Source organism: Ranitomeya variabilis, chromosome 4 (genome assembly GCF_051348905.1).
Source record: "Ranitomeya variabilis isolate aRanVar5 chromosome 4, aRanVar5.hap1, whole genome shotgun sequence".
NCBI classification, from domain to species: domain Eukaryota; kingdom Metazoa; phylum Chordata; class Amphibia; order Anura; family Dendrobatidae; genus Ranitomeya; species Ranitomeya variabilis.
Genome location: NC_135235.1, coordinates 576,568,100 through 576,587,817, shown reverse-complemented (window position 1 = coordinate 576,587,817; position 19,718 = coordinate 576,568,100).

Here is a 19,718-nt window from a genome sequence, read left to right as displayed (position 1 = left end):
GAAACCAAAGGTAAGTCCCCATGAATACCCTTACATCCCCAGCTCAACACAGACATTGCTCTCCAGTCCAAGACTGGGTTGTGAGACTGCAACCATGGCAATCCCAGTACCAAATCGTCATGTAAATTATACAGCACCAGGAAACGAATAATCTCCTGGTGATTCGGATTGATACGCATGGTTACTTGTGTCCAGTATTGTGGTTTATTATTAGCCAATGGGGTGGAGTCAATCCCCTTCAGAGGAATAAGAGTCTCCAAAGGCTCTAAATCAAAACCACAACGATTGGCAAAGGACCAATCCATAAGACTCAGAGCGGCGCCAGAGTCAACATAGGCGTCCGTGGCAATGGATGACAAAGAGCAAATCAGGGTTACAGACAAAATAAACTTAGACTGAATGGTGCCAATGGAAACAGACTTATCAAGCTTCTTTGTACGCCTAGAGCATGCTGATATAACATGAGTAGAATCCCCACAATAGAAACACAATCCATTCTTCCGTCTAAAATTCTGTCGCTCGCTCCTGGACAGAATTCTATCACACTGCATACTTTCTGGCGTCTTTTCCATAGACACCGCCAGATGGTGCACCGGTTTGCGCTCCCGCAGACGCCTATCAATCTGAATAGCCATTGTCATGGACTCATTCAGACCTGCAGGCACAGGGAACCCCACCATAACATCCTTAACGGCATCAGAGAGACCTTCTCTGAAAGTTGCCGCCAAGGCGCACTCATTCCACTGAGTAAGCACAGACCATTTACGGAATTTTTGGCAGAAAACTTCAGCTTCGTCTTGCCCCTGAGATAGTGCCATCAAAGTTTTTTCTGCCTGAAGTTCCAAATGAGGTTCCTCATAAAGCAAGCCCAAGGCCAGAAAAAACGCATCCACATCGCGTAACGCAGGATCCCCTGCTGGCAATGAGAAGGCCCAATCTTGAGGGTCACCCCTGAGCAAGGAAATCACAATCCTAACCTGCAGAGCAGGGTCTCCAGCTGAACGAGACTTCAGGGACAAATAAAGCTTACAATTATTTCGGAAATTCTGGAAGCTAGCTCTATTCCCTGTGAAGAACTCCGGCAAAGGAATTCTCGGCTCAGATACCGGAGCATGTACCACAAAATCTTGTAAATTTTGTACTTTCGTGATGAGATTATTCAAACCCGCAGTTACACTCTGGAGATCCATTATTGTCAGGTGCACACAGAGCCATACAGAGATTAGGAGGAGAGAGAGAAAAAAGACTGCAGCAAGGCAGACTGGAGGGAAAAAAAAAAAAAAAAAAAAAAAAATTCCAGCAGACTTCTTATAACTCTCCTTTCTCAACCTGGGTCTTTAACACTTTATTGGCCGGTCAAACTGTCATGATCTCTGCAGGCAGAGATCATAGCAAGCCTATAGAGGGACAAGCTCTCGGAAGATGGAACTATACTGACCATGAACTAAGCCTGCCGCGCAACTAGAAATAGCCAGGTAGCATTTCCTATTTATCGCTAGATGCCCAGCTCTGGCCTAAGACCTAAATAGCTAGCAGAGGGAAATATAAGACCTGGCTCACCTCTAGAGAAATATTCCAAAGAAGACAGTAGCCCCCCACATATAATGACGGTGAGTTCAGATGAAACAACAAACGCAGCAGGAAAATAGTCTTAGCAAAATTGAGGTCCGCTTACTAGATAGCAGAAGACAGATAGTATACTTTCATGGTCAGCAGAAAAACACTAACAAAACACCATCCAGAGATTACCTTAAACTCTGGCATTAACTCATAACGCCAGAGTAGCAATCCCTGATCAACGAGAGCTTTCCAGACACAGTAACAAAACTTCAGCTGTGAACTGGAACAAATAGGCAAAACAAAACATGGACAAAAGTCCAACTTATCTAGTAGTTGTCTAGAAGCAGGAACAAGCACTGAGAGGCATCAGATAACATTGTTGACCGGCAAGAAACCACCAGAGAAATGAGCTTAAATAGCGACACCCACTACTGATGGAACCAGGTGAAACAGGAAAGAGGATGACAAGTCCAATTCCACAAGCGGCCACCGGGGGAGCCCAGAATCCAAATTCACAACACAACACACAGTATTTCTATCTTCCCTCTGGAGACTTCTTCCTGCACGCTGCCTCAGCTCCACCTCTTCACTCAGCCCCGAGCAGTCCATAGCAAAACAAGAGCAGGGGAGAACAGCAGAACATACCATCACATAGACAAGGGGGTGCAGCCTCTTAAAGTGACAGCGTGTTTCTTATTATGCATAACAGCACCACTCTCTTACATGCCTCCCTTCTTAATGATGGTCGTCCTCGGCCATCACAGCTTCATGGTAAAAGTATAATGGAGGAGACAACAAAGGTATACAAACAGACAGAGCACACTGTTCTACATATCGGACTGGTGGAACCCCTGCATTAGACCTCTGGGATCTCCGAAGCTCTTGGCTGTCAGGCAAGGCTTGACTATCTTCCAGAGGAACACTTGTTGCAGGGGACACTGTGAGCTCTTGTCTGGTCTCATCCTCACATGGCGGTACTGGTACATCCATGGGATTACCGTTTCTGGGCGGCTGAGGACCCCCTACTGTGTCAGGGACGGTCCACCACTCCTCATCGATTTGGCCATCAGGCATGACAGATTCAGGAGGTGGAGTGGCGCCTTCAAGCGACAATGGCGTAGAACAGGCCTCAGACCGGCAAGGCCGCAGCATATTTCTGTGAAGTACTCTAGGGGCGGATGCCCCATTCTCAATCTGTACCTTGTAGACAGGGCCGTTAGCATACACTCTCTCGATGACCTTGTACGGCTGTACTTCCCATCTCTCACTTAGTTTTCCCTTGGGGCGTTTCTCTCTGACCAACACTCGGTCTCCAGGTTGGAGCGGTAACTCTTGAGTCGGTTTGCGGGCCGTATGTTCTTTTTCTTGCAGTTGCTGACCCGCCAACCGCCGTATCGTTTGCAAACGTTGTCGATGCTCTTTCACCCATGAGGTGACATTTCGCTCCATCAGCTCCTCTGGCTGTTCCAGATTCAGCTCAATGATCTCTCGTCCAGCTCTTCCAAACAACAGTAGATAGGGGGTGTAACCCGTGGTGGAGTGGACCCGATTGTTGTAGGTCCAGACCAATTCCGGCAGATAGTCTGGCCAACACACCTTCTTATCCTCTTCCAATGTTCTCAGCATCTGAAGCAAGGTTCTGTTAAAGCGTTCGCAAGCTCCATTGCCTTGAGGATGATAAGGGGTGGTCCGGGACCGCTCGATGCCATACATGCGATACAATTCTTCCATCACCTTGCCTTGGAAACACGCGCCTTGGTCGGAGTGGATGCGCTTTGGGCACCCATACACCCGGATGAAGTCTTGGCAGATGGCTCGCGCCGCCGATTCCGCAGTCTGGTCTCTAGTCGGGGTTACTACTGCGAACTTAGAAAAATGATCGGTCATCACCAAACAATATTGCAGCCCCCGGACCGAGTGTCCCACGAGGAGATAGTCGATCATCAAGACTTCCAATGGCTCCTTAGTTTGTATGGTCTGGATGGGTGCCCTCTGTTCAGTACTCTTAATGAGGTCACATACTCGACACTGCCGGCAAACCTCTTCTACCACAAGCTCCAACCGAGGACAATAGACATGCCGCTGCAACCATTGGTAGGTCTTTGTGGAGCCAAAGTGCGCTCCGAATTCATGGGCTTCTTTAGCTATTTCTTGAGCCATTCTTCCTGGGATGACCACTTGCCACCTTACTTCCATATCTTTTGGCTGTTGCTTCTTACGATATAGTACTGACTCTCTCACTTCCAGTCTATCCCACTGGTGCAACACACTCCTCATTTCAGAGTCCAGATCATCTCTTTCTTGTTTGCCAGGCTTCCGCTTTTGCGTTACCCACCATTTCATCTGTCTCAGCCCTTCGTCTTCATCCTGAACGTGTCCCCATTCTTCATTGGTTCTTCCCAGGGACCGAGGTAAGGCGCAGGCCTCCCTTCTTGACTGGGCCACAACCATCGGGGGCTTGAACTTATTAAAGTCTGGGGTTTCCTCCTCTTCAAGTTGTTCATCAAGATCCCCCACTGGAGTCTCCACAGGCACTCTGGACAGCCCATCCGCATTTGCGTTTTCGGTAGCAGAGCGATAGCGGATAGTAAAGTCGAACTTGGCCAGGCGAGCCATCCACCGTTGTTCTAAGGCCCCCAGTTTAGCATTCTCAAGGTGGGCCAGGGGATTATTGTCTGTTCGAACTTGAATTTTTGTACCTGTCAGGAAGCCTGCAAACTTTTCTGTCATGGCCCACACCAGAGCCAGGAGCTCTAACCGGAAGGAGCTGTAATTGTGAGGGTTTCTTTCGCTGTCTCGCAGGGACCTGCTAGCATACCCGATGACTCTCTCATGTCCATCCTGTATCTGAGAAAGTACGGCACCGAGTCCATGTAGGCTACCATCGGTGTACAACAGGAACGGTTGATCAAAGTCTGCGTAGGCCAAAATCGGGGCCGAAGTAAGGGCACTCTTTATAGCCTGGAAGGCCTCGTGTTGTCCCTGTGCCCAGGGGATGCGCTGGGTCTTCGGCACTCCAGCGGTCCCCCTCAGCAACTCATTGAGAGGACCGGCCATCTTCGCGAAGTCTTTAACAAACCGACGGTAGTAACCCGCGAGTCCCATGAAGGCCTGGAGTTCTCTCACTGTTTGAGGGACTGGCCACTTCTGGATAGCAGCCACTTTTTCTGGCGAGGGTAGAACTCCATCTTGTGACACAATGTGACCCAGGTACTCGATCTCCCTCTTGAAGAGGTGGCATTTCTTTGGCTTCAACTTCAGGTTATGAGCACGCAATCTTCCGAGTACCTGTCCAAGCCGGGCAAGGTGGTCTTCGAAAGAGGATGAAAACACAATGATGTCATCCAGATAGATCAGGGTAGCCTCGAAATTTAAATCTCCCAAACACTTTTCCATCAGCCGTTGAAAGGTGCCTGGAGCATTGGAGAGCCCGAAGGGCATCCGGTTAAACTCGAACAGTCCCATAGGGAGGATGAAGGCAGTTTTCTCTCTGTCTTTCTCTGCCACGGCTACTTGCCAATATCCGCTTGCTAGGTCCAGGGTGGAGAAGTACTTGGCTTTCCCCAACGCTGTCAAGGATTCCTCGATGCAGGGCAACGGATACGAGTCTCGAACAGTGCAGGCATTGAGTTTTCTGTAATCTACACAGAACCGGATGGTCCCGTCCTTTTTCTTGACAAGCACCACCGGGGCTGCCCAAGGGCTCTGACTACTCTGCACCACTCCTGAATCCAGCATCTGCCTCAGTAATGTTTTCACCTCTTGGTACATTTTGGGCGGGATCTGCCGGTATCGTTCTCGAATTGGACGAGCTTCCCCAGTCGGGATCTCATGCGTGATGGCTTCAGTACAGCCGAAATCTTCGGCATGACGGGCGAATGCGGCCTGATTCTTCCACAGCATAGTTTCTATCGCTTGCACACGCTCAGGGCCCATAGCCTTCACATCCACTTCCATTTGCTCAAGGATGACCCGTCCACTCCACTCCGGGGATGGTGTCTCTTCGTCTTCCGCAGCAACTGCCAGGGTCCACCCCACGCCTTCTTTCGGTGATAAAGACATCTCCTTCTGACTCACCACTTCACCCTTATGCAGGTACACCAGGGCCAGATCTGTCCCTCGTGGCAAGGCGACCTCCCTGGGGCTCACATTCAAAGCTCTTATGGGGACATGTCCTCGCTGGACCACAGCTATCGTACGAGCTATCATGACTTCTTGATCCACTCCTCCACCTACCACAGGCTGAACAACCACTTCCAACCCATCAAGGTTGCGGTGAGTCCCCACTGGGAGGTACACTATAGTTTCTTGCTCGGGAGGTAGGATTACAGGTTCTTTCCCAGGAGCCCGGATGACCCCTACCGTCTGATAAGATGGCACACTCTTCTGCGTCCCACAGACGCGGATCAGTCATTGAAGGGCTTCTTGAGTAGGCTTATGTGGGGTAGCCTTCTTCCAATATCCAGGTCCCCGTTTGGTAAACATAATCTGATCGAGTTCACGTAGGATATTCATTCCCAGTACTACAGGCACATCTTTCTTGATAGGCTCAGGGACTAGCAGGATCCCTTTTCTCCCAACTTCTTGGCCACAGATTCGAATATTCATCCACATGACCCCTGTGACCGGGATCGGTTGTTGGTTGGCAGCAAACAACCGGATCAATGTCTCTTTTTCTGGCTTGGCCAGGTCCTGGAAATGCTGCTTGAAGTACGCTTCTGGCATCGTTGTCACTTGTGACCCGGTATCTACCAGGCAATCCACCAGAACTCCTTCAAATTCAGCACGTAGGATGGGGCTCCCAGCGATCAAGTGTTTGTTATGATATGGAGCGGCCTCTCTTCTCGCCTCCCCCGCAGAGTGCCGCACTACTGCGGGGGTTGGTAGTTTAACGGCGGCTTCCACTGGCCTTGAGTATAGTTCCGACCGTCTCTGGCAAGGTGCCCCCGTCCTCTACACTCCCAGCATTGAACGCCTCCCCCTCGCCGAGGGGTACTTCCAGCCTGTCCTCGGGCCGCCGATGTCTGACGGGAGGGGGCTTGTTCCCACTGATCCCTTGTCGATCGGGCCGAAGAATGGTTGTATGAGTATGGTGGGTCAGTTCCTTGTAGTTCCCCCACTCTCCGCTCCATCTGGGTCAGTTTCTCTTGCACGTTAACAAGGGACCGCCGCAAATCTTGCACTACCTGGACCAGCACATCTTGATGGTTTGGGTCCCCTCTGGAATTGGCGCCCTGGACACGTATCACTCCAGACGCATAGCTTTCTTCTTTACTTCGGGCCACTGTTTCCCCTCTGGAATTGGCGTCCTGGACACGCATCACTCCAGACGCGTAGCTTTCTTCTTTACTTCGGGCCACTGTTTCTGCCAGGACTTGACGAAACGTAAGGGCTGGATCTGCCCGGACCCGTTCTGACAGTGCCTGCCTCAAGGATGTGCTGTGTAGTCCCAGAATGAATTGCTCCCGGAGTATCCGGTCTTTAGAGCCCATGCCGCCAAGTCCATCTGCCTCCTTTCTCTGCACCTCTTCAAACACTTCTTGCAGTACCGTTGCATACTGAGAAATTCCTTCCTCTTCCCGCTGCAGCCTAGAGAAAAATTTGGCGCGAAGATGTCCCGCGCTAGCGGTCTCACCGTAGATCTCTTCCAGGAACTTCACTAGCTCCTTCAGGGTACTGCGGGTGAGTTCTGGTTGTAGGCAGACGTTTCTGCGGGCTTCCCCCTCTAGGGCAGTTAAAGCAATGTCCACTTCAAGGACTGGGCTTATGTTATAAATCTTCAGGGTGCATTGCAGCCGGGACACCCAGTCGGACAGTGGCATATTCTTGCCGTCAAATTTTGGGAGCACACTAAATATGGTGCCCATAGGGAGTGTCCTTGCAGGGGTTCCACCAATGCCCACAGCATCTCCATTAACATTAGCATTCCCGCCATTGCTGTCTGCTGCCTCCATCTTGGTGACAGTACCCTGCTCGCAGCGCCACTTGAAGCGATGGCCCGGGGACCACCACGGTGCAGGAGACTACTGTACACAAGACGAGGTGCAATCAACAAAGGATAGATTTATTGGGAGACAGGGAATGGAGGGGACATGGAAGATGCAAAAGCGTATTTACAATAACAAAAGATAATGCACATGAGTCAACTTGTCTATATAACCGCACAGTGCTTCAACAATCATAAACTCAGAATCTATCTCACCAGCAACTTTACACAATAAAACATATATATCTCAATGCTACTCTGCATATATCCTCCCTGGCCTCTACTACGCAGGCCACACGGCTACCGTGCTCTAACTACTGAAGCCTGCATTATACCCTAACTGGTGCACCAGGCAGGAACAGACTCACGGTGATGTTGAGGACACAGGTCCAGTCCCAGGGGGCCCCCAGAAGTCCAAAACGGTGGTGCGCACGGATTCCTATCGGCTCTGCAAAGCGAGGTCTTCTCCTTGCTCCTGGAAACTGTAAGTCCCCTTTCAAGTATCTTCGTGGCTTCACCAACCAGCGCAGAACAGCCACTCTTTGCTGTAAACGGGAAAGTCTATCTGACAAACACAGTTCGTCTCAAGCTGTGTAATCTTTCTTGCAGCCAAAGTCTCTTCCTTGCAAAACAGGACAGAACACAACACACAGTATTTCTATCTTCCCTCTGGAGACTTCTTCCTGCACGCTGCCTCAGCTCCACCTCTTCACTCAGCCCCGAGCAGTCCATAGCAAAACAAGAGCAGGGGAGAACAGCAGAACATACCATCACATAGACAAGGGGGTGCAGCCTCTTAAAGTGACAGCGTGTTTCTTATTATGCATAACAGCACCACTCTCTTACACTGTCAACCATACGAGTTACGAGTAACAGACACTGAGAGGCAGGGCCGTATTTAGAGCTTCTGCTACCCTAGGCACTTTTAGTGCTGCCTCCCCCTTTGGTGAGTATGACACTATCAGCAGTGACTTTGGCAAGAATCGCTGATGTGAAAGTCGCCTTTTGCAGCAGATCCGGCAGTTTTTCTGCATCTGCCGCGTAACGGATCACTTACGGCAACACTGCGTTCGGCCTCATTCATTCCCTATGGGATTTGCGGCACTTGCCATGATCTGGCAAATGTGATACCATACCTCCCAACTTTTGAAGAAGGGAAGGAGGTATAAAGTTTGCGGCGCAAATTTTAGGCCACGCATCTGACCACACCCATTTCACAACTAGTCACACCCATATCCACGTCCCAACCACAGCCATTTAGCACTGTTGATCACACTGTTTTATATACACTAATTATAAACAAAAAAATATGGCCACACAGTGCTCCACACTGTATAATGGCCACACATGATGCTCCATACTGTATAATGGCCACACATGATGCTCCATACTGTATATTGGCCACACACAGTTCTCCATACTGTATAATGGCCACACAGTGCTCCATACTGTATAATGGCCACACATGATGCTCCATACTGTATAATGGCCACACATGATGCTCCATAGGGTATAATGGCCACACATGATGCTCCATACTGTATAATGGGCCACACAGTGCTCCGTACTGTATAATTGCCACACAGTGATCCGTACTGTATAATGGCCACACAGTGCTGCATACTGTATAATGGCCACACATAGTGCTCCATACTGTATAACGGCCACACACAGTTCTCCATACTGTATAATGATCCCACATGATGCTCAATACTGTATAATGGCCACACATGATGCTCCATACTGTATAATGACCACACATGATGCTCCATACTGTATAATGGCCATTGGCCACACATGATGCTCCATACTGTATAACGGCCACACATGATTCTCCATACTGTATAACGGCCACACATGATGCTCAATACTGTATAACGGCCACACACAGTTCTTCATACTGTATAATGATCCCACATGATGCTCTATACTGTATAATGACCCCCCTCCTGTATGCATGGCTCATCTCCCTCGCATCCTATATGCATGGCTCATATCCCCCCTCCTGTATGCTTGGCTCATATTCGCCCTCTGTATGCATGGCTCATATTCCCCCTCCTGTATGCATGGCTCATATTCCCCCCTGTATGCATGGCTCATATTCCCCCCTGAATGCATGGCTCATATTCCCCCCTGAATGCATGGCTCATATTCCCCCTCCTGTATGCATGGCTCATATTCCCCCCTGTATGCATGGCTCATATTCCCCCTCCTGTATGCATGGCTCATATTCCCCCCTGTATGCATGGCTCATATTCCCCCTCTGTATGCATGGCTCATATTCCCCCCTGTATGCATGGCTCATATTCCCCCTCGTGTATGCATGGCTCATATTCCCCCCTGTATGCATGGCTCATATTCCCCCCCCCCCCCCCTGAATGCATGGCTCATATTCCCCCTCCTGTATGCATGGCTCATATTCCCCCTCCTGTATGCATGGCTCATATTCCCCCTCCTGTATGCATGGCTCATATTCCCCCCCCTGAATGCATGGCCTATCTCTCCACCCCCCCGCTCCCATCTTGCATGGCGCGCCGTCTTATGTCGTCTTTCATCCCCCCGTCCCTCATACTTACCTGTTCCTCGCCGACATCCCTCTCGCTCTGTCCCGACTCCCAGCGCAGCACCTTCTTCCTGCGTGAGCGGTCAGGTGATACCGCTCATTAAGATCATGAATATTCGCATATTCATGACCTTAATGAGCGGTACCACGTGACCGCTCATTCAGGATGAGCTGTGTATGCCGAGACCAGGCATCGGTGGAGCAATGGGAGGAGCATCGTCTTCAAGGAGGGTGGGTGGGAGGCGGGCTGGCGGCCGGGGGAGGGCGCGAGGGGGCGGGGGGGCGGGGGGGTTGGTCGGTCGGGAGGTGACCCAGGAAAAAAATTAAAAAAAAAAAAAAAAAAAAAACACAACAAACCTTGCTCAGGTGCCGCCCCCTGCATTGTCCCCGCCCTAGGCACGTGCCCTCAAGTGCCTAGTGGCAAATACGGCCCTGCTGAGAGGAACTTGTGTAAAGCTTCAGGCAGCAAGGGACAGTGAACACAGCCCAAAAGGAAGGCCTCCGATCCCCACCTGGCTAGGTGGATCCCAGATTACTCCCAGGCTGCCCAAACCCCATAACCAAACTCCCAGGCTCCCCAAACACCTGTAACCTGTGTCCCAGGCTGCACCTGCAATTCACCAGTAAAAGGTAAAGGAAACTGCAATCCCTGTGTCCTCCAATTATTTCCTGTACCCTCAATCCTGCACCCAACCATCTGTCATTCCTTACCAACTGCACCGGTAGCCCTGGGGCCCCGCTCCACCTGTGGGGAGCAGAACCATCCTCGCTGCGTTACCATCTGCCCCAGCGGTCCCTTTAAGCAGTGTCAGCCATCCTGGTCGAACACCACAGGTGGTGTCACGAATTGTCCCCCATTGTACCTATAAAGGTACATTATACCTAAATATACCTATAGAGAGAAAAATCAGACAAACTGAAAATTTTGCAGTGGTCTCTTAATTTTTGCCAGAGCTGTATATCCTCATCTTGCTATATGTCCCCTTTCTGCCACTGATCTTTAATAATAGTAATTATTATCATTATGGCTCCTACATATTCTGCAGCACTTTACAGTTTTAGAGGGGACTTTAACAGACAATAAAGACATTACAGAATAAGCATAACTCAGATATCAAAAAAAGGGAGGGCCCTGCTCACAAGCTTACAATCTGTTAAATGTATAAAAAAATTAACCATGATAATCACCAGGAGTGAACATAGAAGTCATGGGGCTCCACAGCAGAAGTATAATGCACCCCCCATAGTCCTCCATATAGTATAATGCACAGTCCATAGTCATCCATGTAGTATAATACAAATCCTATAGTGCTTCATATTAGTATAATACACAGCCAGCATTACTGCCCTTACTGCTGTATGGAGCCTGGTGAGCAGCAGTACAAAGAAGGGCCCCCATCATGCATTAAAGTGGTGCCCGCTGCAGCGCACACATCCGCGCTGGGGCCCGGAGCTGTGCACGCCCATCTTACCAATACCTTGATGGATGCACAGCTCCTGCTCCCTCCGTCTTCTGTGTACTTCCTGTCAGGTGACGGCGCGTACGTGATGACATCATCGCGAATGCGCTGACATGTACCAGACGATGGAAGCAGAGCTGCTCTGCTGGGGATCGTCTCTGAGGTAAATATAAAAAATGTTTTTGTTTTCTTTATAAAATGAATTAAATGGGTGAGGGGAGGAGGAGGAAATGCAAATGATGAAGTGGGGGGTTGAGGGTGACTACACATGATGAAGTGGGGGGTGAGGGTGACTGTACATGATGACATGGGGGTAAAGGGGACTGCACATGATGAAGTGGGGGGTTAAAGGGGACTGCATATGATGAAGTGGGGGAAGGGGGACTGCATATGATGAAGTGGGGAGGGGGATTGCAAATAATGAAGTGTGAGTTAAAGGGGACTGCACATGATGAAGTGGGGTGTTATAGGGGACTGCACATGATGAAGTGGGGGAAAGGGGATTCCAAATACTGATATGGGGGCGTTAAAGGGAACTGCACATGATTAAGTGGGGAAGGGGGACTGCACATGATGAAGTGGAGGGAAGGGGATTGCAAATACTGAAGTGGGGGGTTAAAGAGGACTGCAGATGATGAAGTGGGGGAAGGGGATTGCAAATAATGAAGTAGGGGGTTAAAAGGGACTGCACATGATGAAGTGGGGGAAGGGGATTTCAAATATTGAAGTAGGGGGTTAAAAGGGACTGCACATGATGAAGTGGGGGAAGGGGGATTGCAAATAATCAAGTGGGATGTTAAAGGGGACTGCACATGATGAAGTGGGGGAAGGGGGATTGCAAATAATGAAGTGGGAGAAGGGGGATTGCAAATAAAAAAGTGGGGGTTAAAGGGGACTGCACATGATGAAGTGGGGGAAGGTGGATTACAAATAATGAAGTGGGGGTTGAAGGGGACTGCACATGATGAAGGGGGTAAGGGGGACTGCACATGAAGTGGGAGGTAAAGGAGACTGCACATGATGAAGTGGGGGTGAGGGGGACTGGAAATGATGAAGTGGGGAGGTTAAAGAGGACTGCACATGATGAAGTGGGGGTAATGGGGACTGCACATGAAGTGGGGGAAAGGGCACTGCAATTGATGAAGTGGGGGAAGGGGGACTGCAAATGATGAAGTGGGGGAGGGGGACAGCAAATGATAAAGTGGGGAGTAAGGTGGACTGCAAATAATAAAGTTGAGGAGTAAGGGGGACTGCACATGATTAAGTGGGGAAGGGGGACTGCACATGATGAAGTGGGGGAAGGGGATTGCAAATACTGAAGTGGGGGGTTAAAGAGGACTGCACATGATGAAGTGGGGGAAGGGGATTGCAAATACTGAAGTGGGGGGTTAAAGAGGACTGCACATGATGAAGTGGGGAGAAGGTGGTTTGCAAATAATGAAGTGGGGGGTTAAAGGGGACTGCACATGATGAAGGGGGTAAGGGGCACTGCACATGATGTGGGGGGGTAAAGGAGACTGCACATGATGAAGTGGGGGTGAGGGGGACTGCAAATAATGAAGTGGGGAGGTTAAAGAGGACTGCACATGATGAAGTGGGGGTAATGGGGACTGCACATGATGAAGTGGGGGGTAATGGGGACTGCACATGATGAAGTGGGGGAAAGGGCACTGCAATTCATGAAGTGGGGGAAGGGGGACTGCAAATGATGAAGTGGGGGAGGGGGACAGCAAATGATAAAGTGAGGAGTAAGGTGGACTGCACATGATGAAGTGGAGGAACGCGGACTGCACATGATGAAGTGGGGTAATGGGGACTGCACATGATGAAGTGGGGGTAATGGGGACTGCACATGATGAAGTGGGGGAAAGGGGACTGCAATTGATGAAGTGGGGGATGGGGGACTGCAAATTATGAATTGGGGGAGGGGGACAGCAAATGATAAAGTGGGAAGTAAGGGGGACTGCACATGATGAAATGGGGAGAACGCGGATGGCACATGATGAAGTGTGAGAAAGGGGACTGCACATGATAAAGTGGGGAGGAAAGGGACTGCACATGATGAAGTGGGGTAGGGGGACTGCACATGATGAAGTGGGGAGAGGGGACAGGAGACTGCAAATGATGAATTGAGAGTGAGGGATGGGGACAGCAATTGAATTGAAGATGGGGTGGGGAGAGCAAATGATCTGGAGGAGAGCAAATAATGATGAACTTTGAGAGTGGAGGAGTAAATGATGTATTGAATGTGGGGCTAGAGCTGTTGATAATGAATAGAGGGTGGGAGAGAGAGAAGACATGACAATGAATTGGGGCAGAAGGGGCGTGTAAATATAATGAATTGGGGAGCGAGAGGTACATAGTGGGGGGCATTGAGTATGTAGTGACTGGTAATGAATTGGGGGAAAGAGTACAGGTGCTAATTAATGTATATATTTATTAGGTGGGGAAAGTGGCTATATATAGTTATAAGGTACACAGTGGCGGATTATAATTTATATTTGGAATGGTGGGTTACATAATAACCTATTATTTATTAATGGTGGGTGCATATCTGTATTCAGATGCGTAGTGTAGAAGGAAGAGAAAAAGTGGGGAATGTGCTCTAGGTAACTATGTGTTATTTTATGCAGAGATGAGTCCTGGCTGGAAGAAGTGATGGCGGTCTGCGCTGCATGAAAAAGAAAAGCAAGGATGAAGGACTTCAGCTAGAGACGTCACTGGTGGGTCAGTGTATTACCTGTACACTGATACTGTACACTGTATACTATGAAAGGGCAGCACGGTGCACCAGTGGTTAGCACTGCAGCCTTGCAGGCCTGGAGTCCTGGGTTCTAATCCCACATATGACAACATCTGCAAGGAGCAGATGTATGTTCTCCCTGTGTTTGCATGGATTTCCTCCAGGTACTCCGGTTTCCTCCCACATTTCAAAGACATACTGATAGGGAATTAAGATTGTGTGCCCCATTGGGGACAGCAATGATAATGTATGCAAAAACTGTAAAGCACTGCGGAATATGTTGGCGCTATATAAATAAAGAGATTATTATTATTATTATTATTATTATTATTATGATGTACAGAGCTCCTGTGTAGAATGTCACCAGTGATCAGTATATATCTCTACACTGACACTGTATACAGAGGTCCTGTGTATAATGTCACTGGTGATCCCTGTATATACAGGGCTCCTGTGTGTAATGTCACCGGTGACCACTGTATTACCTGTACACTAACACTATACAGAGCTCCTGTGTATGTCACTGATGATCTCTGCATTTCCTTACACTGACACTATATACAGAGTTCCTGTGTATAATGTTACTAATGATCACTGTATTACCTTACACTGACACTACATACAGAGCTCCTGTGTATAATGTCACTGGTGATCCCTGCATTACCTGTGAACTATATACAGAGCTCCTGTGCACAATGTCACCAGTGATCACTGTATTACCTGTACACTGACACTATATACAGAGCTCCTGTGTATAATGTCACTGATGATCTCTGTATTACCTTACACTGACACTATATACAGAGCTCCTGTGTGTAATGTCACCGGAGACCACTGTATTAGCTGTACACTGACACTGTATACAGAGCTCCTGTGTATGTCACTGATGATCTCTGCATTTCCTTACACTGACACTATATACAGAGCTCCTGTGTATAATGTTACTAATGATCACTGTATTACCTTACGCTGACACTACATACAGAGCTCCTGTGTATAATGTCACTGGTGATCCCTGTATTACCTGTGAACTATACACAGAGCTCCTGTGCACAATGTCACCAGTGATCACTCTATTACCTGTACACTGACACTATATAAAGAGCTCCTGTGTATAATGTCACCGGTGATCGCTGTATTACTTTTACACTGACACTACATACAGAGCTCCTGTGTATAATGTCACTGGTGATCACTGTATTACTTTTACACTGACACTATATACAGAGCTCCTGTGTATAATGTCACTGGTGATCACTGTATTACCTGTACATGGACACTATATACAGAGCTCCTGTGTATGTCACCAGTGATCACTGTATTACCTGTACACTGATACTATACACAGAGCTCCTGTGTATAATGTCACTGATGATCACTGTATTACCTTACACTGACACTATATACAGAGCTTCTCTGTATAATGTAACTGGTGATCACTGTATTACCTGCAAACTATACACTATATACAGATATCCTGTGTATAATGTCACCGGTGATCCCTGGATTACCTGTGAACTATATACAGAGCTGCTGTGTATAATGTCACTGGTGATCCCTGTATTACCTGTGAACTATATGCAGAGTTCCTGTGCACAATGTCACCAGTGATCACTGTATTACCTGTACACTGACACTATATACAGAGCTCCTGTGTATAATGTCACTGATGATCTCTGTATTACCTTACACTGACACTATATACAGAGCTCCTGTGTGTAATGTCACCGGAGACCACTGTATTAGCTGTACACTGACACTGTATACAGAGCTCCTGTGTATGTCACTGATGATCTCTGCATTTCCTTACACTGACACTATATACAGATCTCCTGTGTATAATGTTACTAATGATCACTGTATTACCTTACGCTGACACTACATACAGAGCTCCTGTGTATGTCACTGGTGATCCCTGGATTACCTGTGAACTATATACAGAGCTGCTGTGTATAATGTCACTGGTGATCCCTGTATTACCTGTGAACTATATGCAGAGTTCCTGTGCACAATGTCACCAGTGATCACTGTATTACCTGTACACTGACACTATATATAGAGCTCCTGTGTCTAATGTCGCTGGTGATCACAGTATTACCTGTACACTATATATAAATATCCTGTGTATAATATTACTGATGTTCAATGTATTACCTGTACACTATACACTATATATAGAGCTCCTGTGCATAATATATTACCTGTACATGGACACTATATACAGAGCTCCTGTGTATGTCACCAGTGACCACTGTATTACCTGTACACTGATACTGTACTATACACAGAGCTCCTGTGTATAATGTCACTGATGATCACTGTATTACCTTACACTGACACTATATACAGAGCTTCTCTGTATAATGTAACTGGTGATCACTGTATTACCTGCAAACTATATACTATATACAGATATCATGTGTATAATGTCACCAGTGATCCCTGGATTACCTGTGAACTATATACAGAGCAGCTGTGTATAACATCACTGGTGATCACTGTATTACCTGTACATTGACACTGTATACATAGCTCCTGTGTATAATGTCACTGATGATCTCTGTATTACCTGTACACTGACACTATATACAGAGCTGCATTGTATAATGTCACTGGTGATCACAGTATTACCTGTTCACAGACACTATATACAGATTATACAGAGCTGTTGTGTATAATGTCACTTGTAATCACTGCATTACCTGTACACTAAAACTATATACAGAGCTGCCGTGTATTATGCCACTGGTGATCAATGTATTACCTGTAAACTATATACTATATACAGAGTTCCTGTGTATAATGTCACTGGTGATCCCTGTATTATCTGTGAACTATAAACAGAGCTCCTGTGTATAATATCACCAGTGATCACTGTTTTACCTGTACATGGACACTATATACAGAGCTCCTGTGTATATTGTCACCGGTGATCACTGTATTACCTGTACTCTGACACTATATACAGAGCTCCTGTGTATAATATCACCAGTGATCACTGTATTACCTACACACTGACACTGTATACAAAGCTCCTGTGTATAATGTCACTGGTGATCACTGCATTACCTGTACACTGACACTGCATACAGAGCTGCTGTGTATAATGTCACTGGTGATCACTGCATTACCTGTACACTGACACTGCATACAGAGCTGCTGTGTATAATGTCACTGGTGAACTGATTACCGTATTACCTGGAACTACGAACATTGCAAAGGACTTACGGGAGAAGTCCATGTTTGGAATTTAGCACCGGACACTATGGCTATGTTCACACTTTGCGTTTTTTCAGCGGTTTTTAATGCATTTTTAATGCAAATAATTTTCAGCTGCGTTTCACTGTACCAGCAAAATCTATGAGATTTCAGAAATCTCATGCACACACCTTGTCTTTGTTTTCCTGACTGTTTTCTCAAAGAGCTGCATTTTTGCAAAATGCAGCATGTCACTTCGTTCAGCATTTTTGCAGTGTTTTTCACTCATTGAAAGCAATGGGTAGTGCAAACAATGCAGTAAAAACCCTGTAAAAAATGCAGGTATCAGTTTTTGTTGCCTTTTTGGTACCAAAACCTGATGAAGTTGAATCAGATTATTTTTATGCACTAAACTTTATCAGCATGCACAAGAGATAAATGTACCCTGAGAAAACCGCAGGAAAAAAAGGCAGGAAAAACGCGGCAAACACTCAGCAAAACCTGTTTTTTTACTTTGCTTCTTACTGCTAAGAAAGCAGGTTTTGCTTGCAGAAAAAAAACTCTGTAAAAATGCAAAGTGTAAACATAGCCTAACTGTCCAGTGCGAACCCCGAACTTTTAAGTTTGGGTTCGCTCATCTCTAGCTGAGACAAAACCTCTGAAATTCCCTGGAAAGTCACCTAATTAAAAATATATGTTCGACCAGTTGATTAACAACTAGACAGCCTCTGTCTATTGCTGGCTACAGAATAAGTCAACCGCGAATCTGTCAGTGAGCCCACTATGACTCTCTGATTGGGATTTTGCAATTGTTTTCTCTGTCTTTTTCTGAGCTCCTCTTAGTTGACTTATGGCCACAGACTACATCAAAGTTTAATGTGCAGGGAATTAAAGGCCTGTAAAAGCAAAATAATGCAAAATTGTTCAAGGGGTTATCCAGGACTATTTCATTTTTTTTACTATAAGCCTAAGAACTTAAAGGCAGGCAGTTGCTAACTACCTGCCTTTTGTGACCAGCGCCAATCTCTGCCCGCACAGAGCCATCACGGATCATGTTGACTGATCTGTTGTTTCTCTTCCTCTCTGCTCTGTTGACACTGCCGATGTCATGCTGATTGATAGACAGTTCTCTGCTGCCTAAAGGTACCGTCACACTAGGCGATATCGCCAGCGATCCGTGACGTTGCAGCAACCTGGATAGCGATATCGCTGTATTTGACACGCAGCAGCGATCTGGATCCCGCTGTGAAATTGCTGGTCGCTGCTAGAAGGTCTGCACTTTATTTGGTCGCTAGGTCGCCGTGTATCGCCGTGTTTGACAGCAAAAGCAAGGATACCAGCGATATTTTACACTGGTAACCAGGGTAAACATCGGGTTACTAAGCGCAGGGCCGCGCTTAGTAACCCGATGTTTACCCTGGTTACCAGCGTAAAAGTTAAAAAAACAAACAGCACATACTCACCAGCGCGTCCCCCAGCCTCTGCTTCCTGACACTGACTGAGCGCCGGCCCTAAACTGAAAGTGAAAGCACAGCGGTGACGTCACCGCTGTGCTGTTAGGGCCGGAGCTCAGTCAGTGTCAGGAAGCAGACGCTGGGGGACGCGCTGGTGAGTATGTGCTGTTTGTTTTTTTAACTTTTACGCTGGTAACCAGGGTAAACATCGGGTTACTAAGCGCGGCCCTGCGCTTAGCAACCCGATGCTTACCCTGGTTACCCGGGGACCTCGGCATCGTTGGTCGCTGGAGAGCGGTCTGTGTGACAGCTCTCCAGCGACCAAACAGCGACGCTGCAGCGATCGGCATCGCTGTCGCTATCGCTGCAGCGTCGCTTAATGTGACGGTACCTTTACTGCGGGAAGCCAACTGTCAATGAGGATGACCTCAACAGTCACTTCCTGTCGACAGAGCAGCCTGAAAGAAGCAGAGCTGCTCTGTTGAAGTGGTGCAGCTGAATCGCCACCAGGAGCAGTCGGTGACCGTTCTGAACTAGCGACAGGAAGAACAGGCAGGTAATTGCCTCTGATAGCACCTACCTGTCTGTTAGTTTTTAGGTCCAGAGTAAAAAAAAAAATAGTCCTGGAGTATCCCTTATTGAAACCCAAGAGCAAAAATGTTTTTAGTCCACAATACATGTATTTAAATTTTTTAAAAAATGGCCTTTATAGATACCAACATATTCCACAGTGCTTTACAGACATTGTTAATAA